General features: G+C 41.4%; 1 protein-coding gene across 4 annotated transcripts in view; it reads right to left on the reverse strand.

Moving 5' to 3' along the window:
• The window catches only part of PAG1 (phosphoprotein membrane anchor with glycosphingolipid microdomains 1), a 200,508-nt gene that overhangs the window by 100,191 nt on the left and 75,405 nt on the right, over nucleotides 1–24,912 (reverse strand). The window contains exon 1 of one of the 4 annotated variants that reach the window (XM_019527840.1): nucleotides 16,105–16,145. The exons of the other annotated variants lie outside the window; for them this stretch is intronic. The gene's annotated coding sequence lies outside the window, so the exon portion shown is untranslated. Of the gene's footprint in view, nucleotides 1–16,104; nucleotides 16,146–24,912 lie in introns of those variants that run through there. 4 annotated transcript variants of the gene reach the window in all.

The following is a 24,912-nucleotide window of genomic DNA, read 5'->3' on the forward strand; positions in this document are numbered from 1 at the left end:
AGTTATTTTTATTCCAGTTTGTTTGCAATCAGAAACTCAAATCAACTGGCTCCTGAACAATGCCAAAACCCCAGAAAATACGCACATGTAGTGGATTACTATTACTGTAGGAATTTTTATTAATATTTTATTTCCCAATTTTTAACTGCAATAAATGATTATTTAACATGAGCAAATATTTTTGCAGTCTACTTTAAGAATATCTACCTTCATTATAAAAAGTTTCTGGCTTTTATATTTAATTCTTTAATGAAGGTACACAAATATAAGGCATGGGAAGTTGTATTATCTGAAAACAGAATACCTTAAGAATATGAAGTATTTCTCAGGGAAACTACACAGATCAGGTGCAGTGTATAATACAGATTTTCAAGAGGCAAATACATCCATACAATACCTAAATGCTCACACAACAAAACAGCAGCAAGGGCTCCCACCAGTAAGTACCACACAACTAACCTCAGCACATTAGAAACTCCTTTATTATTGTTTTGAATCAAATGAAATCTTACAGGTGTGCAATTATGGGGTATTTTTACTGCCACTGCCATTTCATCACAGTACTGTAACAACAAAAGTCCTATGTAATCTGTGGCAAGCTTAACCTAAATTCTGAATCAAGACTCCTGGATTATGTGGCATTCCTCTGTAGCAGATGGGATACTCTACAGATATCTATCTAACTTTCTAACTATTTTCTTCTTTACATATTGGAAATAAGCTTTTACTGAATTAAATTGCTGGGGGCGGGACAGGACATTGTCTACAGTGCAGTATTCCTTTTGGTATTTAATTTGATATTCATAACTCCTACATTTTCAGCATGGAAAAATGTAAGTGTGCTGTAGAGTGGCCCAGAAGGAAGCAGGAAACGTCAGCAGCTGTCTAGAAGAAAGTCAGGGCTTCTGGCACCTGAAAACAGGTTATGTGAATATTTTGCTAAGCTGACCACTAACAAAATAGGTAATGAAGGTGATATTCAGGTGCCAGTACTGAGGCCCACATGGCCTGATCCTTCTATGTCCATATATATCCTGGCCGGATCTGCTCAAGAGTAGGTCTTCTCAAACAAAGCTTAGGGCTAAACTGGGGATGGTAAAAATCAATCTGTTCAAACTGATGCTCCATTGACAAGAATGAGACAGAAATGATTGTTTCATAATTTGAAAATAAAAGCACCAATTATTTATTATTCAGAAAGCATCACTCTTCTATAGAAATCAGCTTTTCCAGGTAAAGCTCAGGCACTCTAGATGGTTGGAGCTTCTAACAGTGCTTGCCTGGGAATTTAGAAAGGTCTTGGATAACCTCCAAATTAGCAATTTCCCATGTGATGATTAAAATAAATTATATTCATCTATGGTTTTCACTCTAGGAATGTCAAACAGTAAAGAAAACACTTCAGTGAATTCCTCTCTTGCCTTATGTTAAAAAAGGAAACAAAAACCACTTTTGCAGGTAGGACTAGTTCAGAGTGCTTTCTGTGTCAAAATGTGGTACCAAATGAAAAAACTTCAGACATCACAGGAAAACAGGAAGGAAGTACTAAACAGAGGTAGCAGAAGAGCAACAATTACAACTTCTTTAGCAGAAAGAGGTACAAGTAACAAAAACTTACTAGGTAAATGTGTGAAAATAGTCTCCTGTAAAAGCAAAAGAAAAAAAAATCCCCAAAAAACACTTTCTAGACTTTGTGGAGTGTGTAACCAACACAATGCTTAAATAGGTGTCAAAAGAAAATAAAACTCTTGCTAAGAAAAATTAAAAAAACAAGCCACATGGCACTTTTAAGCACACTTCTATAAGGCAAGAGGAATCCTTTTAATAGTGCTGCTCTGAATTTCTCAGTTAGAAAGTAATTATCAACAAAATCGGCAAAAGCCAAAAAAAAAAAAAAAAAAGAGACTTCAGACATTAAAAAAAACAACCCAAAAAAGCCCGAACATTCATTAGAGTATCTTGGCTGCACTGTGTTTAGGTTGTCTGTAATAATGAGGTTGGGGGGGAGGGGGAGAGTTAATGTTTTTGAATAAACTATAAAGCAATGAAGCATGTTGAATTACTGTGCATTTGGACAGCTGACAAACAATCTAAAGGGAGTATTTTCATCCAAGATGCGTATTTAAAAAGATTCATTTGGTGTTTCCCAGCAAAAGACACCTAGAGCTTGCTCAGTAGCACAATATAATAGTTGGCCTGGAATGTTTAGGCCACATGTTATCAGCTGCATTGTGACCTGTACTCAGAGTGGTAACACTCCATTTCCAGATCAGTCTGCAACGATTAGGGGAACCAATTCCAGATGAGACACCTTTCAGAAAAAGAGTAAGGGGATCTCATGGGCAATTAGCACCACTAAACACGACCTTGACATGCTGACACAGTATGAATTGGGGTACCAAGGCTTATTGGCATGCTGCAGTATTATTGTCATCAACAGGTGTTGCTATGGGAACTATTATGTCAAAGAGTCAGTGTATACAGTAAGGAATCTCTAGGAAACAGCTACAGATATAATGAAAATTAGAGAAGTGCTCTCAATTATTCATAGAAAGAACTATGTGGGTCAACCTTTTTATTTTGATTGCTTTCTTGAGCAATGATACTATGAGACTTTAAAAGCTAAGCAGGATCAAGCTAGGTTAACATTTGGATGACAAACCACTAAGAAAGCTCACTTTCTTTTCTAGTAAAACTACTGGTAGTTTGGGAACACATTGTATTACTAGTACTGCTATTTTTATTCAAGAATCATCCAAACATACGTGCAAGCTTCTGCCCTATTTGGACTTGGGTCTTTCTTAAGACATCATGCCCATAAAAAAATTAATCTGACTAGTGCAAGACTGTTCAGGTATAGAGTTTAAATATTCTCTGTGCATATTCATGCAGTAACATCCTTATTTGGACCATTTACCTACCACTGAAAAGACCCATCAAAAGGAGTTTTGAGAACACTGTACCTTGTAGTACTAAGCAATGTCCTACCCAGTAAAACAGTCCGGTGAGAAGACCCAAGAACCTAGGTTTAAAATTCACTTTCCTTGAATACTTGTGCATGTATACCATGATTGATTGTATATTTACCAAAAATTAATTCAAATGGGATGAGAATGTGGTACATACAAGAATCATTTGTAAATCCATGCAACTACATCTGAACAATTTGACTGAAAAACTTCTTGGTTGAACCTCAGTAATGAAAGGGGTTGATTTGCATTCAATTTAAAATGCAGAAGAGATTGCACTTTTCTAATTTACTTTATTTTATTTTTTACATTTATGACATTTCTTGTTGATTTCAGTCCTTGTTTGGTTTTAAATAATGTTAACTGTTTTAGGTAAGCTACAATTTACAGTTGAAAGAACTTGTTATAATTGTGTATCAATGATGAAGAAAAAAATTATACCTCACAATTTAATTTAAGGGTAAAATGTAAATGGAGAAGTTCATACTTTAGGAATGAGGCTACTTATGTTATTTCTGTCTATATTGTGCCCCCTGATGAACACAGACCACATCATCACTGGACTAAACAACACAAATTATAGTATGTGTGGGGTTCATTAACTTACTTTTCCACCAATGTTATATATGTCATTACCTGCTTAAAGTGCCCCTCTGCTGTTTACATTGGCTGGGCAAGGTAATCCCTACATAAAAGAATGTGTGGACACCCATCTGGCATCCAGAAATCCACAAAACCCCATAGCAAAATCCTTTGATCTCCTTGGACATTCCATCACTGACCTCAGAGTAGCCATCCTTAAACAAAAACCTTAAAAACCCAGCTTAAACACAACGGTGTGGAACCAGACCTCATCCACAGATTAGATTGTTTACTAAGGTCTTAACAGCAACTGTGGGTTCTTATTCCACTGCCTGGGCTGGTTGTTAATTCCAGTGTCCCTCAAGGTGCTAACTGCCCTGTTCATTTCAAGTAATCTGATCAGTTCACTTCTTACCACTCTTAGCAGTGTCCTTTCCGCCTCCCCTTTTCCACCAGTCAGACCTGGACACAGGCATGGGTGAACCAAGCAGTCGCTTGGGGCCCAGGCAGAAAGGGGGCCCAAAAATGGTATTTTTTTCCCCTGTTGTCTGATTATTATTATCATTATCTCTGGCAAAGCGGGGGCCTGATACTAAAAGTTCGCCCAGGGCCGCCAGGAATCTAGGTACGATACTGCTGCCAGTCCATTCATAGCATCGAAGGTCCTTGTTGCACCTCATGCTGTAAATCAAACAAATGTTAACTCAGCTTAGTGTTGTTCAGCATAGTGGAGCAGTTGCACCTTAATGCAAAAAACCATCTCTGGCTGTCCTTCACCTGCAAAGCTGCGAATTGCCACTAAAGGCTTGCGGAGCAGGGACAGGACTAGCAGCTAGGGGCAGAATTGGCTTGCTTTTTGGGCTCTGAGGGGCCTGAATCCCTTTTTCTCTGGACTCCTCCCCACCCCTGTACTGCCCCTGCCTGGGCTCTGAAAAGGATCAGGGCCCTTGGAGGTCAGGCAGTATCTGGCTGGCTAGTAGCCCAGCCAGTGGCAGCATGGGGGAGGCGAGCTCCAGAGAAAAAGAAGAATCTGACCTCCACAACATGGACAGATGCCCTGCTGGGGCCAGGTGGCTGCAGTAGGGCAGAGTTCAGCAGCTGCAGCCTGAGGCCAATTTCCACAGACCCTGAGCTCCGCCGGGCTGTGCAGGGTCTGGCCACTGGCCCCTCCAGCCTGGCTAGTCTGGCAGTGGCCACAGTTGGCAAGTGCCTGAAGCCCCTCTAGCAGCCAGGCAGTTCCAGGTATGGAGCGTAGGGCTCAGTGCTGCCTGTCTGAGTTGGGGCTGCATGCAGCATATGGGAAGCCTGACTTGCTCACAGCTGCCTCCAAAGCTTCATAGGGACAGGAAGATCCCTGTACACCCCTGTCTCAGAGGGTTCAGGAGCTTCAAGTACCTGCCAAGTGTGGCTACCGCCAGGTAAACCAGGTGGAGGGAGCCAGCAGCCAGACCCTGCACAGCCCAGCAGATTGTGGGGTCAGCAGGAACTGGCCTCAGGCTGCCATGTTGCCAAGCCAAGCTCCACCCTGTTCCAGCCACCTGGCCCCACCAGGGCGTGTCCAGCTCCTGGGGGCCCAATCCTTCTTTTTCTCCAGAGCTCACAACCCTGCATCACTGCTGGCTGGGCTGCCAGCTGGATGGACACAGCTTGAGCTCCAACAGGCCTGATCCTTCAGGTGTTGCCCATGTTATAGAGCAGATGAGATCCTTGGGAATGTAGCTCTTTATGAAAAGTCAGAGTTTTAAAATGGAAAGGACCTAAGGGTTTTTTTTTTCCTGCCATCAATACTCTCTCTTCCCTGTTCCTTTGTGTGTGCAGTTATTATTTTGCGTGTGGTTCAGAGCTGGTTGGTTTGGTGAAAATTCATGCAGTGACCCAATTCTTTCCTTTGATTGCTAATATTTTATTTACCTGAATCCAGGATGACACTGGGTGAGTCTATATGAGACGCTTAATGTGCAGTAGACTAATTCTACTGTGCGTTAGCACATCACAGCAAAATCTGTGCTAATGCAAAATAGAATTAGTCAACTGTGCAGTATGCATCACAAAAAGGTACAGTGTGGTGCTGGTAGGGCGCATCACTGTCAGCTGCTACACATTTATGTAGTACCTCATGTTAGTGGTACTAAATTTAGCGCACAGTAGCAAAGGTGCATTCATGCATATGCAGACATGCACAATGAATTTAAGATGACCTTCCAATAATTAGACTCTAGACATAAAAACTATACATTTGTAAAGGTAGGGGGGAGGTGCAGTGGCTGCTGCTCTAACTAACTGTAAGCCTGGGCTTGGGATTAGAGCTGGAGCAGCAACTGCTGCCCCTGCTGCCACTTGTACTCAAATCTAAGACAGGCCCCCCCCATGTTGAATGGCGATGGGGGGGGACGGGACAGGAAGGACGGATGGACCTTGACTTGGATTTGAGTAAATACAGTAGGTCTAAGGAGAACCTTCCATTTGTTGAGAGTTCACCATCCATCCGTCCTGTCCTGTCCCGTCCTGTCCCCCCCATCGCCATTCAACATGGGGGGGGGCTTGTCTTAGATTTGAGTACAAGTGGCAGTGGGGGCAGCAGTTGCTGCTCCAGCTCTAATGAGAGACTGCGGGACCTGAACCTGTTCAGCCTTCACAAGTGAAGGCTGAGGGGGGACCTGGTGACCGTCTATAAACTCACTAGGGAGCACCAGTAGGGTTTGGGAGAGACCTTGTTTCCCCTAGCGCCCCCTGGCATAACAAGGAATAACAGCCACAAGTTGTCAGAGAGGAGGTTTAAATCAGACATCCGTAAGAACTACTTCACAGTCAGGGCGGCTAGGATCTGGAACCAACTTCCAAGGGAAGTGGTGCTGGCTCCTGCCCTGGGGGTCTTTAAGAGGAGGCTTGATGCCTACCTGACTGGGATCATTTGAGCCCACTTTTTTCTCCTGCCCAGGCAGGGGGTCAGACTTGAAGATCTACAAGGTCCCTTCTGACCCTACTTCTATGATTCTATGAACCATCAGTAAGACAATCCAAATCAGGCACAACATTTGGTGACTCTAAAGATGTAAAGGATGGAGGAATTACTGTAAATAATTATATTAGGATACTGAAACCATCAAGGTCAATTGGAAGGTTTACACACAAGAATCACCAGCTGTTAATTTTGAAGTAGTCCTGGCTATGAAGACCAAGTCAGGGAAAGCTCCTAGCTCAGATGAAGTTCCAGAAGAAACACTGTTAAGAATAGTTCTGTCAAGAATAAATAATAAATTAGAAAGAGACTGCAACAGAACAAGCAGGATTTCAGCAGGGCAAAGATACAAGAAACCAGGTGATGCATCTGAGACTCATGATGGAGAAAGCAAGAGAGGATATGCTCTACATCTGTGTTTTGTCAACTTCTTTAAACCTTTCAATTCAGAAAGGATCATGTACAAAACACTAGCAGGTGAAGGGGTGTTTTGAGAATTGGAGGCAGAAGATGTAGTAATTTGAGAGCTACAGATTATATTGTTTTGATACCAGTACCTTAGAAGAGCAAAAAGACCTAGTGCAATGATTAGTCTCAGTAGGAGAAAGACATGGAATCGTGCTTAATAATCCAAAGACCGAAGTGATGGCAGGGTTTTTAGTTTCGCACGGAAACACAGAGAAAAATGTGGATTTCCTTTTTTACCTGAGAAAAACAGGTTTCTCATTTTAATGGAGAAACACATGGATTCTACACTTTTGCAAAGACCTCTCTGCAGGCTGGCAGAGTTTCAGCCTACAAGGGGCTCGAAGGAGTGGGAGGAGGGTTGTCAGGCAGGCAGAACCATGTGCATGTATATGCACCTGGCCACCAGGCAGCTTGGAGAGCAGCTCCTGCAGGTTAAGTCTGAGGGAGTAGGGAGAATTGAGGTCCCAACAGGGAGGGAGGGAAGGAGCTGGGAAGGGCTGGGGCTGCTGCCCAGCTGGGCAGTGGATGGGGCTTGGGACTCAGGGCCAGAATGCGTGGCCGTAAAGCCCTGCGGGGAAAGGGACAGGGCAGCAGGCATCTTGTCTGGGAGGCACAGGGCCTGGAGCCTGCTTCCCTCCACTGAGAACACTTCAGGGGGGGCGGGAGGGCAGGGGGACCCATTTCCCTCAGATCTCCATATGCACAGGGCAGAGACATGCTGGGCTTGGGCTCCCAGCTCTGCTGCCCTCCCCTAGGCCTCCACAGCCCAGTGGGCTGGACCAAGCACAGTTCACCCAGAATCCTTCTCTCGCCATGTCTCAAAGCCTATAACATATGATTAGTGTGGCCCTGCCCTGCAGGAAGTGGAGCCAGACCAGGCTGCCCTGTGTCTCATCAGAGTATAAAGTTTTGGAGGATCAAAGGGCTCAGGACAAGAACACCTGGTTCCAGTCATGAGTGGAGGGCTAATTACCATGTGGATCCTTTGTGGGGTGGGAAGGAGGTACCTGGAGTCCACACACATACTGAGTAGTGCTAAGCTGTGGGCTCACCGTGGTTTGACATGCTGTTGATTCTGCTTGGGTCCAGCCCAATGAACTATATGGTATATCCCCTTTGACTTTGGACTAATATGCACAGTTTGTGTGCGTGCGTGTGTGTGTGTGTATGCCAAACTTGCTACTTAGAAGTGTGTGTAGTACCTGTGCTAAAACTTGCAGCAGTTTCGAAAAAGTAAAATGCATCAATTTGACATGAACTAAATCTATGGGTACTATATACAAATTACTACAGCTATGTTTATTTCAAGAACAGTTTTTCAAATTTGTTCCTTACTTACATGTACTCAGGGAGAGCAGGAGAGCAGGGTCCGACAGTAAGCGGGGAAGGAGATGCAGGGGGAAGAAGTTGGGGGAGGAGAGGACAAAGGGACTATCTAACCCTCCAGACTTATTTTCCCTGCTGTAGCAGTGGGAGGGGGGCAAACTCAATGCAAGCCTCCAATAATTAGATTCTGTACCTGGAAAATTATAACAATTGTATACATTTTTCATATATAGAATCTTTGGGGATTATCTTATAATCAGAGTCATCTTATATTTAAGTAAATATGGGAAACTCACATCAGTTATAAAATCTCACTTAGTGCACATAATATAATTTTAACAAAGAGTCGTAGTGGGGATGGATTAGGGAACATCTTTACAAAAAGAGATGAGGTGATCCTACTTTAATATTTTGAGAGAAAAGCAAATGATTTTGCTACTTATAGATAATACAATCCAGCTCCTTAGTATGGTTAGTCCAAAAAGCAAGACTGGCATGCTGTTTGTGGAGTAAATTGTCATCTATATTCTTCTCTCATTTGACTATTAAAGAAATGCAGACATTAACATATAAATGGACAGAACAAATTGCAGCATTTTCTGGGAAATTGTAAATGCTGTGTTTTCAACATCAGTTAGAATAAAAATTATGACAGATGTTCTACTCTGAGTGATATTAATCTCAAAGCACCAATTGAAGTAAGGAACTGTAGGGAAGAGAAGAGGAAAAAGAGCCAGGCATTAAGTCTAATCTGAATATTACAGCAGACTGCAGCTGTGCAGAACTGTAATTGTCCAGAGTCCAATAGCATTATTCTGAGATAGATGCAGGGTCAAAGCAATCATTGCAATATACCCATCTTTCACACACCGGGTTCCCACAGCTTAGAGGACAGCATCTCTACCCAAATGCTTGTAAAAACTGCAAGCAAACAATGCCTTCTTCAGCACAGACCACAAAACTCGATTTTAAAAAAATCCTACAATGCTCGCTGCCAACAGCATGCCTTGGAAGTACAACAGAGTAAAGCTAAAAGTGTATGCCCCAGCAATAGGAAGGGCACAAAAAAAAAAAAATCAAGACTTTACACCTAGGTTAGGAAGGAGTCTAGACAAATGCATGCTATATTTAGTCATGAGCAATGCTACTGTAATGAACTGCCATTGTACCAATGCCATTAAGCTACTCACAAGCTTAATGGCATTGTTATATCTAGGCCTTAGTTCACAACTTCACTCCTAGCATCTGCAATGTCCTAATGCTACACAAATTCATAATTTTCCACATTTCAGTTGCCTCCCTGAGGCTCTGGTCCATGTTTTGCTTTCAACTGCCTATGTGATTCCATCTTATTTCTAAGGTCTGAATGATTAGTCTTCAGCAGGGTAACAGTAGATGATTATAGCAGAAGACTCCAGCAGCTGGATCAGCCTTCGGGAACCTCCTCCCCACCAGCCAGGACAGATTATCAGACGAGCAGAACAAAACCTCATTCTCCACACTAGGCAAGAAGCTCACTAATGGCTTCCTTCCCTGCAGGCTGATGCAGCACATGGGGCCTCTGAAGTACTCTGCTTCAAAACCAAAAAGTACTTATAGCTCTGGTATCCTTAAGGTCTGTGCACAAGAGTGTATTCTTACTAAAGTGTATGCATCAAACACACCAGCTAAGAAAGTTTTCAAGATAGAAAAATTACTACAGGCTGAATTTTGACACACTCCATCATTCCCAAACACCCAAGAACAACAGCGATCAGAAAAGCAGAAATTCAGAACTGACAGAGACTTCTGGGCTCATCAATTCCAGCCCCAGTCAGTGATGTTACATAATCCCTTTTGTAAATTGATCAAGATCCAAACAATGAGTCAGGGTTTTCTCCTTGTACTCCAGTTTGAAGGCTCTTCTAGAATCTGATTGCTCTCATTTCCAGTTAAAATGTATTCACGGCCAGCTTATACCACTACTACTTATACCACCTTTGTCATTTTGGTTTCTCTTCTTCATCCTGGATATTTATCTGATATATTTACAGGCCGTAATCATATCCCCTCTTGTTTTGCTAGATTTAAAAAGCTAAATTCTTTTAGTCTCCTCTCATAAAACAGGTCCTCTCTTCCCCAATTATCCTAGCAGTCCTATACCGTATCTACTTCAGACTGAGTTAACCTTCCTTGAATGAGGGTGACTACAAGTATTTAAAATATACCTGAAGAGGTCTTACCAGGGTCTCATGCAATGAGATTAGTGCTTCCATAATTATACTGAAAATACCTTACCAAGGACTGCATTTGACCTTGTTCATGGCCATGTCAAACTGGTGTTTCATAGCATGACATCTCTGTGGGCCACAAGTTTGACACCCCTAGTCCAAGCAATCAGTTATTTTAAAGAAGGCACAAACTATCAGCATTTTCTTCCATTTTTCATTTAGTAATTAATTCTTTTAAAATTTGTTCTAAAGTCTTCCATAATATTAAGGTCAGACTAATGGATGTGTAGTAATTTAGATTACTCCCACCTCCTTAAAATATAAGTATTACATTTGTTATTTTTTAATTATACACTGCTACCTAGGAGTCAATACTGAATCAACTATTTTAGATGCCAATTAATTTTAAAAAAACAAGGCTTTAAGAAGTTAAATTTGAGAAAGAAATTCAGGTTGACAACACTTTAAAATACGGCTTCTCATGGGAAAAGGACTGTGAAACGTGATGTTTTTCTGGCATGTCTCTGGAATCACATTCATTAATACTTATGATGTCACATTGCACTGTATTTTATAGCTAACAGGGTAGATGTGTGACTGTTTAAAAGAAACTGCTCCCAAATCACAATCAAAATGCAGATAAAATGTTAAATTTAAATAGTACCACCATCATTTCATTACAAAGATTTAAAAGGTCAAGACACACTTAACTAATAACTAAGACTCAATGAGTGGAATTACATTTTCCCACATCTGGATCAATTGTGTTTAATACAAACAGTATTTCAGACACTCTGGTGCATTTTGGAATTGAAACTAATTTTTACAGTAGGTGTTTGCAGCTGTTACAATTATCATCACAGTCTGAAAATGAGATACAGTTATGTCTCTTTGACATATTGCTGTATAAATATTAATTTCAGTAAATTATTTTAAAATATTTTACCCATCAAATGTGGAGTCAAACCGCATGTCCACTCAGTACCACTGCAGTGTAATTAAAAGCATTACAAACATACCAGAAATCCATTAATGCAATGCACAAAGATGTACTTAGTATGCATGTATATTCCTTTAAGTATTTTATATATGAATAAGAGAACTAACAGTGCCAACTGATATCTTTATTAACTCATAGTCAGTGGCAGTATCACACACAGGGTTAGTGAGAGGTTAACGTCTCCCCAAACTGTGACCTTTCTGACTGAATTTAATTGCATCTCCACCAAGGATACAGAAGAATGATAAGGCACTCATAGATTGATTTTCTTGCTCACAGACCACAAGAGCTCGTTTCAACAAAACCCTGCCATTAAATTTACAGCACAACTGAGAAAGTATGCGGTATGATATACACCCTAATCTAATTTCTGAAGCTGCTATATCAAAGGCCTTCCATCACAAGCCACAATGTCCCCATTCACCTCATCTGTACAACTTCAATATTGCCTATACCATTATCCTTCAGTTATTATCCTTTTAAAACATGGGTATAACATAGTGAGAATTTCTTGCCACCAAGCATTAAATGTACTTTTCAGCATCCTGCTCTTTGTCCCTGTAATCTCTGCAGCTCTCCAACTAAAGGTAAGGAGAAAGGAAAGTAAAATAATGATCACCACAAACCTAAATGCAATGACAGATACTTTTATCAGCATGCTGTCTTTAGGTTTTATGCAGATGTTAGCATCTTTAGTGAAATTGGAACAGGTATACTTGTGAATGAACTAATTATTTTGTGGGTGGTTAAATTAGCTTTTGGATTGGAAGAGTATATCTATAAAATATGATCTGCTCAGTTATAGAGGTTTTCATTCTAAACTTTATGTTTTATGCCATCTTGGATTTCTCTCATACAACACACATTTTATTACTCTGTCAAATACAAATGTTGTGATATGTTCAGTAACACAATAGCGACAGTGTACATTGCACTAAAAACACCCAAGGGAATCTTTAAAATATGTGTTTCTTTAAAACAGATTCTATTTACAATGGATGAAAATAATGTCCAACTATATTCTCTTCAAGTGAAGTGATAATATGACCATTTTGTTATCAATCTATACGCTTTTCTACAGCACTCATGAGCACAGTTTGAGCTACATTAAAGACCTGAACTTTACAGCTTTGTTTTGAGGTAAGAAAATATTAGTTCCATTTTATGGAATAGGAAGCAAAGCACAGAGACGGTGAGCCATAAATAGCACTTAGCTATTATATTTGGGGGCAGTTTGGATGTTTCATTCCAGAGGGCAAATACAAAATGAGTTTGCTGTTCTCATGCAAAATGAGTCCTCCCATGGAGTGAACGCAACAGCAAACTTTATTCGGTAGTAATATGTATAATTGTAGAATTCTAATATAGAGCAATGTACAGATCTAGATAAGGGCTGTCAATGAATCATAGTTAACAGATGTGATTAACATGATAATTGTGTTAATTTTTTTTAACACATTAATCATGAATGTGGTTTTGGAGACTGTGCCTGGGCTCCACTCTACTGCAGTCACTGCCACCTCCAGGCTGCCCCACAAGGCAGTGTCGGCAGCACAGAGGACCACAGGGCAGTGGGCGGTGGGGAGGGAGGAAGAAGGGCACATACAGACAGACACAGACATGCAGCTGCAGCCACAGCTGCTTAGGAATGCAACCCGGCGGCATGTGGAGCAGTGATCAGCAGGCAAGTCTGTGAAGGGGAAGGGGCATGGGGGAAAGAAGGGGCATTGGTGGGGGCAGATCAAGGCCCCCATGTTGAGGGATGGAGTGGGGGAAGGGCTGGGTGAATGGGGCCCCAGTTTTGGGGCAGGTCATGGGATAGAGCCACAGGCAGCTCATCCAGGGGCACAGGGGGGGCTCCCGCTGCTGCGTGCACCTCCTGGAAAGGCACAGGCAGCACATGCCCCCTGGATTTGTGCATGGGGTGGCTGCAGGCTGCTGCTGCAGGCTGGGGCTTTGCAGCCCGCTGCCTTTGCCCCAGGAGCTGCGCACTGGCTGCACCATGTCTTCTGCCTGCCTGGTGGTGGGAGGCATAACACACCCCACACACTCCTAGACTAGCTGCCCACAGCTCCATCCCAAGACTCACCCTGGCCCTGGGGCCCCATTCATCCCAGCCCTGCCCCACTCCCTTCCTCACCATGGGGGCCCCCGATGTGGCTCCTCCACTCCCCTATACCTCTTTCCCCCTACACACTTACCTGCTGGGTGATTTCTGTGTGTATGTCTCTGCCCCTCAGTCACAAGCCACAGCCCCCCCAGCCCTGCTGCTGCCCCATACTCCTGACCCACAGTACTCCACATCATGCCAAGGTATGCAGGAACCTTTCTCTCTGGGCTCCAAACTCCACGCACACATCCACAGCCCCCCACACCTCCACAAATTCCCCCTACATATGCTACAAAGCCATAATTCTTCTCATTTGGGTACAGTCAGGTCTAAAAACATTTCACAGTAGTAGCTCTGCATACTATAATCAGTTCTTTCACTTCTTGGTTTAGCACCAAAAGCAATTTAATAACTGAAAGTAAAGATGTCAAGAATAACAAGTAACCGAAAGCGTGTGTGGCTTGAGACTGTATTAAAACAGGTGTCATGAGACAGCATTGTTACCCAGCAAAGTCTAAGTTTTTACAGTGCAAGTAAATGCTCACTCTTGAAAAAACATACTATGTGTTATACAGTTATTTTTTGTCTTACAAAGTTCTGTACAAATACAGCTGTAAATGCAGGACTGTTTACCTTCCATCTTGTGCTCTGCTTAGAGGCAATTTTTGAGGTAGAGTTGCTTCCAGGAAACCAGGCACTGCTGTTTAGGAATTTAGGAAAGATGGACTGCCTGCCTCATATTTGACCACAACTGCTGTGTGTCAAAATACTTGTGTGTACAGTGTGTCAGTAAAACAAGTTATTCATAATATATGCCCAGACACTTCACTGACTTTTTTTAAACTTCAAGGTCCTATAAAGGCAACAACAGAAACTATATTTTTCAGAGTAGTTTCTACTTCTAAGTTACTACACATAATGTGCCAAGCCTGTAGCCTTAGAAAGTGGCACAAGAAGCAAGGGGGAGTTCCCACTTTTATATAAAAAATCATAGGGATTAGGGTCACAAGCCAACAGGCCAAAGGGAGGGAACAGGTAAAAGGTAAAGAAACATCAGCACTATGATAACTTACACTCAGTACCTTAACTTCTCTCCCCACACCTGCGGAAGTGTCCCCAAACAAGCCTTTAGTCCAGGGGTGGGCAAAATGGTGGATCTGGCTGGCAGCTAGACTCCACTTCTCAGCAGGCCTTGCCTGTGCAGCTTCTCGCTGGTCTTGGTCCCGGCCCCGGCCCCGCTGCTCCTGGGGTCTCCATGAAGAGCAGTCAGGAGCCGTGCAGGCAAGGTGCACAGCTGGACAGGGAGAGGGAGCTGCTTTGGGGTGGTGACAGTGCAGGGCCATGGCACAGCTGTGATCTACCCCCTACACATGCCTGCCCACGAAGCACATGCTTGTTGCAGGGGTGTGAGAGCAGTGGATTGCAGCTCTGCCATGGCCCTAGCCCTGCACTGTCACCAGCCCAAGATCCTGGGGTCTCCCTGGCTCTGCCCGCCCATCTCACTCCCTGCCATGGCCCCATACCAATTGTCCAGCTATGCAACCTGCCTGCACAGGTCCTGCCCCCAGAAGTAGGTGCTAGGGATGGGCTGGGGTGCCAAGGCAGTGGGTTTGGGTCCAGGGGCAGCAGCCCAAAGGCAAGGCCACTGCAGGGGCTGCTGGGTAATGGAGTCTACCACAGGCCTGATACAGCCTGTGAGCCAGACCTTGTCCAACTCTGCTCTGGTCCCTAGAGCACTCAAATAGCAGCTGCCCCCGAATCTGAGTCCAGCTCCTTTAGTCCACAGTCCTGGTTGATGCAGGCAGCGAGATCTCCAGCTCCAATGTGCACACCTCTGTGTAGGGCTGACCAGGTTCCACGTGCACACTGCTTTCTCTTCCCCTTACTCCATCCTCAAGCTTCCTCTTCCTTTGTCCCTTGTTCCCAAGCCCTTGGGGGTCTCTGGGTGTTGCAGTCCAAATTAAAAGGCAACACAGCTCTGCAGACTGCTCCCTGGTTTCAATATTACAGTACTTTAATGGCATCATCTAACTTATAGTAGATGGTAAAATCAATCAAAGGTTTATCTTTGTAGCAAATAATTTCTATCACAAATGATGGAAAATAATTAAAATGCTGAGAATGCTAAACGTAGTTCTGGAACATCCTGACTTTTGAGTTCACAGTTCAAAAAGCTGTTAAGAAAGTTATTTAAAGTCGGTGTTCACCCTGGTTCACAGCTGTGTAGGCCTGGGCGATAGGCCACTCAGGCTCAGCAGCAGTTATGTCTCTAGCTTAGCCAAGACACTAGGCAGCTTTAAACTTTCACAGTTGCCTTCGACTAACAACCTTAACTCTCTCAAAATAATCTATATCTATTTTTCATTCACACATTTTTAATCTATGCTTAATTCACTATCATAAAGGCACTGAGGAAAATAAAAGTTACATACTAAAGGAAACAATGCTCTCGTTATTTGATAGAGTATGCTTTTTATTACCATTTTGTGAAGACTGTTCTCTGTGAAGACTGCTGAAATCTCTCATGGGTCTGTTTTGAAGTGGTTTTAGAACCCATGTAAACTTCCAGTTACTTATTCTTTTAGGGTGTGAGCAGATGAACAGTTAAAGTATTTTAAATTTAACATGTGATCCAGTCCAATTCCTGTATTTGTGTATTATCCTCCTCTAAATAATAACTAAACTATTGTAATTTTCAACCTGTTTCATTAAGGTTTAAGATTATAGTTTTTGCTCCTCTGTACTGGTATGAGAGCAAACAGACCAGACAGTTACATCAGTTCAGCTGGCTGGAGCTCCTGTACAGTAATTCTCTTTCCCCTTTTAAAACAGTTTGGTGTTACACCTGTTCACATCCTCAGGCTTCTTCTGAAGGTGCCATGGAAAACTGGACAGACTGGATCTGAAAGGCTTACAGATCCCTATAGATGAGACTGATTTGCAGGGTACTGAATATGAAACTTTTTGTTAAAACAGTTTCACGGGAGCCTGTCCTAACCCAAATCATAATCCCTCATCTAGCTCATCAAAACATAAACATAGTGTGAACTACTCCATTAAGGCAAAAACAGAATTAGCTACAACACACATGCCAGTGCATATGTTTCTTTCAACACTCACTGACAAACAAATACACGGGATTTTTATAACTCATGAGTGAACAGAAAGCAAATTATATTACTTCTATTTATTGACTGGGAAAATATTAACAAAACCCAGTATATTTTCATGTAAATTAACTAGATGAAAATATAAATATCAAAAGCTATGCAAGATGCTAGAAAAGTAGATAAGAGGCTTAAAAGAATAGGAAAAAGTAACACTTTTCTACAAGACCTCCAAGGAGAAAAACCAAACAACAGTTTATTTGTATTCCCCAGAAAGCCTAAAGCCAAACATTAGCATTTTCATTTGTAGGCAAATTTCTGCCTATTGACAATATATTCGAATAAACTGTTTACTGTTCTTGTTAGAGTCTTTGGCAAGTCTGCAAATTTTCCCTCAAGAAAACAAACATGAAAACCAACATGGCTGGAGCTTTGCACAGGGCTGATAAAGGGGACGATCATATACTTTGTTCTAATTATAAGTAAAACCAAGGCCAAACAGAAGTCTTACTGACCTACTGTCAAATGTGTGCCTTTTCTTCACATTTTACATTAAAAAAAACTACAAAAATAGATCCTTTGAGACAATTCCTTTTTTAGAAAGTAGATATGCACCTTTATAGACTAAATAAATAAAATACATATAAATGGATCACAAGCTTTCTTGAACATGGGTTTACTTCATCAGATGCTGTCAAGGACAGTGTAAAGCAGAATATAAAGTGAAGTGAGCGATTACAATACAATAGGTAGGAAAACAGAAGGAGGGAGTCCTGTGAGAGGCATACAAGCAAAGAACTCATGGGACCAAGGTAGTTACAAAAACTAATCCAAGTAATGAGATGATAATCCATAGTCCCTGTTTAAACCGTATTTATTTTCAGTCCAGTTTGTAGATGATTTCTTGTTTCATAGTTTCAATGATTTCTTGTTCTTGATCTAGTTGGGGATGCTGCTTTGAGCAGGAGACTAGACCTCCTGAGGTCCCTTCTAACTCTAATTTTCCATGATTCTAATTTTTCTGTTCAAACTGGTTTTTAAATGTTTCTGTTCAAACTGGGTTTTAATTTGTTTCCGTCTGAGAACAGCAAGCAATCCTGAGGTCAGGAGTGTCGACGGAGGCTGAAGTGTTTTTGCCACTGGCTTTTGTGTCTTTCTGCAGCTGATATCAGTGTTCACTCATTCTTTCATATAGAGACTGCCATGTCTGTTCAACAGACAAAAGAGAGGCATTGTAAGCAGGTGATGGTGTATATAACACTGGTAGAGCTACAGGTGAATGAACCTTCTATGTTGTATTCCTTGTTATTTGGTCCACTGGTAATGTGGTCTGTATTGAGGTAGAAGCACAGCGGGCATCTGGTGCCTGGTGCCTTGGTGAATATGGGAGTCTGTTGCATGAGAGAGACTGTCTGAGTTTGGGAGGCTGTCGGTAAGCCAGGAGAGGTTTGTCCCCAATGACTAACAGGAGAAAGTTATCCTTTTCCAGGAGGGGTTGGAGGTCATTAATGATACGTCAAAGGTGCTCAACGCTTAAGGCTGTAGGTGACAACCAGAGGGATTCTGTTGTCCTTGTCCTAGGTTTGGTACTGTAGTAGGTTTAAGTGAGGCCTGAGTCTGGTTTTGTTGAGTTGAGTGGCTATAGTTTTGGGATTGTATTGTAGTTGTAGGAATCCCTGCTCTAGATCTTTAAGGTGTTCATCCTGGTTAGAGGAAACAGAACAGAACCTACTGTAATGTAGAGTTTGACTGTAGACAACAGATCTAGTGGCGTGCTTAGGGTGAAAGCTGGCGGCATTAAGGTAGCCGTGGCAGTCGGTTGATTTCCAATACAATGTGGCAGTGATGTGGCCACTGCAAATCTTCATTGTAAGGTTTAGAAAATGAGTCTGTTGCATGGAGTTACTTTCCAGAGTTACTTTCATAGTGGAAATTGTTAACACCTTGGAGCAGCTGTGAAGGAAACAAACCTCAAGGTCTGTCTTAAATATGCTTGTATACTGGGCAGTCGGAGGGAAGCCTTACAATGTGCCCATGGCAGTGCCATTTGTTTACAGGTATAGGGAGTCCCCAGACCTGAAACAGTTTCAGGTGAGGATAAAGCAAAACAGTGTACTGAAAACAGAAGTCATTTTCTTGTCAGGGACAACACTTTATGGCTTGTAATCTGTCCTCATGAGGGATGTTGTTGTACAGAGATGTAGCATCTATGGGAGCTAACATGGCGTATGTTGGAAACTTGTCAATGAAGCTCAGTTTCTTTAAGAAATCTGTGGTGTCTTTCAAATAGCTGGTGGCTCCTGCGCTGTATGGGAATAGGATAGAACCAACATAGCCAGGAACTTCCTCCGTGAGTGCCAATGCCAGAGGCAATGGGATGTCCTGGGTTGCCAGGTTTGTGGATCTTGGGTAATAAATAAAAACTACCTGGCCCGGGTTTTTCTTTTGCTATCCCATCTTTTTTCTTGCGAGTTTTGTTTTGCTTTCTGTTCTTATTCACTTTGTTGTTGTTTAACTTTTTTTTATCCTATGTCTATTCCTTGCAGAAACCTATTTTCTCCAGTTCCTTCCACAACCCTGTGAAATATGGGCCTTCACTGAGATTCCAGAAGTACTGGATTCCTCTGAATCCAGCCCATAAGCTCTCCACTCCTTTATGGCTAAATTATAACTATTTATCTTAAGGTCCTTGTCCAACAGGGCAAACAAGTTAGATTCACTATGAGTAAAGGAACTTGGAGTAATATTTTAATTTACTTCCTTGTTTGGGTTTTAGCATCACTGTTCACTTTAGTCTAGATCTGGGAATTGAGTCGGTGATAATGCAAGCACAAGGAGAAAGGAAGCAAATTCATGACAGGAGAGGGCAATATAAATATCTTTAAAGAGCATAAATCTATGCAACTACAGCAGAGAAATATTTACTGTGAAGTTTTCACTCTAATTTTCAGATTGGAGGTAAAATGGGTATTATAACAACCTACCTTTCAGAGAAGTTTCATTCTATTTGCTGCTCAGGATGGAACACACACTGTCACCAGGGAAAGACACAGCATGTATCGATTGCACTTTAGTAACATTAAAAATTATTCTCAGAGTACTATCAAAACTGTAGTGAAAATGGCTTTTTCCTTACACAAGGACTTCCATAATAACAGAGCTGAAACCAATATCACTAGAATGACAGGAACATTGGATGAATTTGATTATCCTTGAACAATCCTGGTCTCAATGAATTATTATTTTCTGTTATAGGCACAAATATGAAAAACACTTAAAACAAGTATATAAATCTACCTGTGTAAAGTGAATAGGCCCACTTATGGTTGGGAGTAACAATTACCAAACGTTCAACACTAACTGGATTATTTGATCAATAGGCTGCCTAATTAGTAAGTTTTGAATGAGACGTTATTTTAAAACTGAATGGCTAATGCATAATCCTTTGTTTATCAATTTTCATTTAAATAAATCCTGCCAATCCAACAGTTTCATGAAAATTAATAGGTTACTACCAAAACCACTGCACACAGTATATTTAACCCTGTGCACCTGAATAAGTATTTCAACTCAGACCAATAAATCTGTATCTGAAACAATATTTGTAGTGCTACTAATCATTATAGCCTCGTTCCATTTGCTACACTTATCTTATCACTACATAATCATAGAAAAGAAAGAAAAAAAAAACCCTATTAGCTCATCCAATCCACTTCCCTGAAAAGACAGAATTCTTTATAATGTGTGTTCTAGGCTGGTCCTGGCCAATTCTAAAAAAATAAAAACTAGAAAGGGTTGGGAATTTTTCAACAAAACATTTTTGTTGAAAAATACCAATTTCTTTTAAACCAAAACTTTGTGCAGAGAAATATCAGGTTTAGAAAAAAAATCTTTTTAAAGGAATGTTTCAGGTATATTCAATAAATGTTGATGCCAGTAAGAAAGGAGAAAGAGCAATGAAGTGACTTGTCTCAGAATAGCCAGTAGTACGGTTAATCCATCCCCTGTGTGGGTTTACGTCCCTATGGAGTCCTACAAACCCATCAGTTCTCATATTCCAAGTGAATATCTAACCGACTGGCTATTCTGCAATGGTTTTCTCTCTCTTTTTTCTTTTTTAAGATATAGAAAGGTCTCACACAATGCAGAAAGAAAACAAAAGAGTAAAAAGCTCAGAATTTTTCACAAAATGGAATGCCTGTTTTATAGCTGGCCCAGTCAGAAGTGATCAGGCTATCAACACATTCTTGGGAAAATGGATTCATAAAGCTTCCAAGATCTTAAAAGGAAAAAAAAAATTATATTTGGTTTAAAATCTACCATTTTTCAGTTTATTCTACCTGTCCATTAGTGTGCCTTTTCTAATGTGCATCAAAATTTAGTACCACCAATGTGAGGTCCTTAATTAATGCGCATTTGCTTAATGCAATAGTATAATGTCATAGTTCTATGTGCTACACTTTAATACACAGTAAAATATTCTACTATGCATTAAAAAGCACATGTAGACATGCCCACTTATTCCTTTCTGGAGTTTTTACCACCTCCAAGTGTTAAGAATTAGAAGCATTTTAATATATTAATATTTTCAATAAGTTATTTATATAGAATGGTAACAGAAAAAACAAGTAAAGATCTGTGAAAAGAGATTACAGATTTACACTATGCTATATTACCAGAAAGCCCAGAGGCATGTTGGAAATAATAAAAACAATAAATTTGAGCTATGTGATTACTTGTATTTTCAAGACAATCACTGGAAAAGTTTAATAAATTTGGTTTCAATTTTCAATTTACACTCCTTTTCATAACTCAAAGAAAGTTATCTTAGCATAATAGTCTGGTGATAAAATTATCTGATAAGATTAATAGCTATAAAGCTAAGCATGATAATCTATACAGTATTCTGTCCCTCTACATAGCACTTCAGAATACTGAATATTGACATGGAAAAATCCAGAATTTCCTAAGTGAGGGGCGTGTACATCTCAGACCATAGGGGGATGGCAACCCGAGAGCTCCAGAGTTGATGAGGGACACCAGAAAGCCAGGCAGGGAACAGGCACATAAAGGGTATGAGAGAGAGCCCACTACTCACTGACACTACTGGGGAGTAGCTGTGCAGGGAGCCAGGCATGGCTGGGGACAGTGGCAACAGCACACAGTTTCCTCATTCCAGGCCCTGTTCTCTGCCTGCCCCTCCTGCTTTGCAGGTGTTTCTGATGGCCGGGAACAGGTGCTGGAAGGAACACTATGCACCACCACCTCTGTCCCTGCCAAGACCGATATCTTGCACAGCAACAGTCCATGGCTGAACTGGAGCAGGAGTGGCTTTAAGCCTAGACCAGATGGGAACAGTGGCAGCGGCACTGGAAAGGGGCATGTGTCTGCACTGCTACACCTCCCCCCACCCCCCCGATTCACCACTAAATACTAAAAGCTAAAATTTAAAATAATTTAAAACTGAACTTTGACAGTATAAAATTTCAACCTATTTTCTGTAAATCATGCAGTAAATCCTTATTCCCTTAAATGGTTTCAGTGGGGCTGTGAAGGAATAAGAACAACTTAAGTGAACAAGGGTATACAAAACCAGATACATTGTCCTTTGCTTTTACTGAAAGCCTGATTCAGACATTGACACTGATGTTCAGGCACTGATTTCCTTTTACTACAAAATAAATTGAAAGTTACCACCTTCCTCCAAGAACTGGGGTTCTAAATTGCACACACTGCAGAACACTGGTTGAAACCCCAACCCACTTAAGTCAATGGGAGTCTGCCTTTGCATCCAACAAGGCCATGCTATATCCAATGTTAGTACAGTGCTAAATGCAGCCAGTCAATTAATAGTACGATAACACTGCCATCAGAACTAGCCACAATGTACATGGATAAACATACTGGGGAAATAGGTTGATTATGGCCAAAACACTGAAAAAAAATCTTTATTTTTCTGCTTGCATATGCCTTTTTTAATAGCACAGGACTAAACATGGTAAGGATTAGGTGATGATAAAAAATAGGGAGAAAGAGACAAAGAGAGACTCCTATCGTGCCTACTTGCTTATTCAAGGCCAGGGTGGGCCAAATCTGGCCTATTAGCCAGATTCAGCACACACTGCCTTGTCATCTGAATCATATAATCATAGAAAATTAGGGTTGGAAAGGATCACAGGAGGTCATCTAGTCCAGCCCCCTGTGCAAAACAGGACCATCCCCAACTAGATCATTGCAGCCAAGTCTTTGTCTACCCACATCTTAAAAACCTCCACAGATGGAGAGATTCCATTATCTCTCTGGGTAACTTGTTCTACTGCTTTACTACTCTCCTAGTGAGAACGTTTTTCCCAATATCTAACCTAAATTTCCCTTGCTGCAACTTGAGACCATTGCTCCTTCTTGCCATCTGCCACCACTGAGAACAGTCTGGCTCCATCCATCATTCTAGCTGGATCCTCTTTGGAACCGCTCTTCAGGTAGTTGAAGGCTGCTATTAAATCCCTCTCAGTCTTCTCTTCTCCAGACTAAATAAACCCAGGTCCCTTAGCTTTCCTCATACATCATGTGCCCCAGCCCCCTAATCATTTTCATTGCTCTCTGCTGGAGTCCAATTTGTCCATATCTTTTCTGTACTGGACACAGTAGTCCACATATGGCTTCATCATGTGCAGTACCAAATGGTGGGGGGGGAATCACTTCCCTTAATCCGCTGGCAATGTTCTTACTAATGCAGCCCAGTATGCTATTAGCCTTCTTTGTAACAAGGCCACACTGTTGGTTCATATTCAGCTTATTGCCCATTGTAACCCCCAGGTCCTTTTCTGCAGAGCTGCTGCCAGTCAGTCCCCAGTCTATATCAGTACTGGTATCTGGCCTGTGGGCCTCCCCACAGGTCTGGAAATGGCAGTGTGAGTGGTGTCATCAGCATTAATACATGCTAAATTCCCAAACCCCTGGGGACCCCACAGGCCAGATGATGTGGCTCTACAAATCAGAATGAGCCCACAGACTAGCTCTGTGTGCCAGATCGAGCCCATAGACTGGCCTCATGTATTGGATTGGCCTGCAGATCAGCCCTACAACACTTATTTGGCCCACCAGGCCCCATGAATCGGGCACCACAGGTTTTAGGCTTATCAACATTGACAAGAAAGTCACCAGGAACGTGTAGCACCTGTGTGATACTTGTTGATGTATCTTCCTCAACCATATATAGAAATAACTAAAATTTTGAGTGGGGCTAAAGGGAAAAAAATGTATTGCTGGAAAAGCAAAGCATAAAACAATATTTAACTCAACTCCCATTTGAAAGACATGTTGCTGGGGTTCATCACCCAAGCTGTTGTTCTGTAACATGGCCATTTAGGTACAGTATAAGAATTAACATCCAACTTAGAGAGGATGTCTGTTGCTAGTGACAACAGCAGGTAGTTAAAGAGAACCAAATGTAGCATATAATGGGTATAGCAAAGAATTTGTGCCAAATAATCATAAGCATGTTTGTAAACCAGAGGTTATTTTATGTTGTATATGAGTTTACATAAATTTATTTCACATAATTTTAAAACTATACTGTCTTCTAAGCTGAATTTTTTTACTTACATCATATAATCATTTTTATTTCTAATGGATCTAGGTGTTTGCTTTCCCCCTATCAACACTTCAGGACTATCCAAAAGGTAATTAATACTCATTATTAAAGAAATAAGGAAGATCTGCATTAAGACATGTCTGTCTCAGCAATCAGCCAGCTCCCTACCAGCTGGATTCTATCATTTGATTAAAAATGCTATTGTGCCAGCTGCCGTACAGCACGTTTCACTACCCCAACTCCTAGTGGAATTAAATCCATATTAAACCAGAAAAGAGGAGTCTTGTCAATATTAATGAATATCTGGGAAACAGAGCCATTAAAAACACCTTTTGGAACTAGTTGCATCAACCCTGGATGTAAAAGGGGAAAATGTTTAATGTACAAAGGCTCCAAATTTTATATCTGAAAGTGGTTGATTTGTTAACAAATATCCTAATGATTAAACCCATAGGGGGTGGGATTAATAGTGATTTTTCCTGTTATAAAAAAAATCCCTAAATGTTGGCCAGATTTCAGTAGGGCCTAAATTAAAAGAAGCTTAATGAAAGACATTTACAAATTACTATTAAGTTACTGCACATGTC

Source organism: Gavialis gangeticus, unplaced genomic scaffold, assembly GCF_001723915.1.
Source record: "Gavialis gangeticus isolate Ggan-Ray unplaced genomic scaffold, GavGan_comp1, whole genome shotgun sequence".
In the NCBI taxonomy this organism is placed as follows: domain Eukaryota; kingdom Metazoa; phylum Chordata; order Crocodylia; family Gavialidae; genus Gavialis; species Gavialis gangeticus.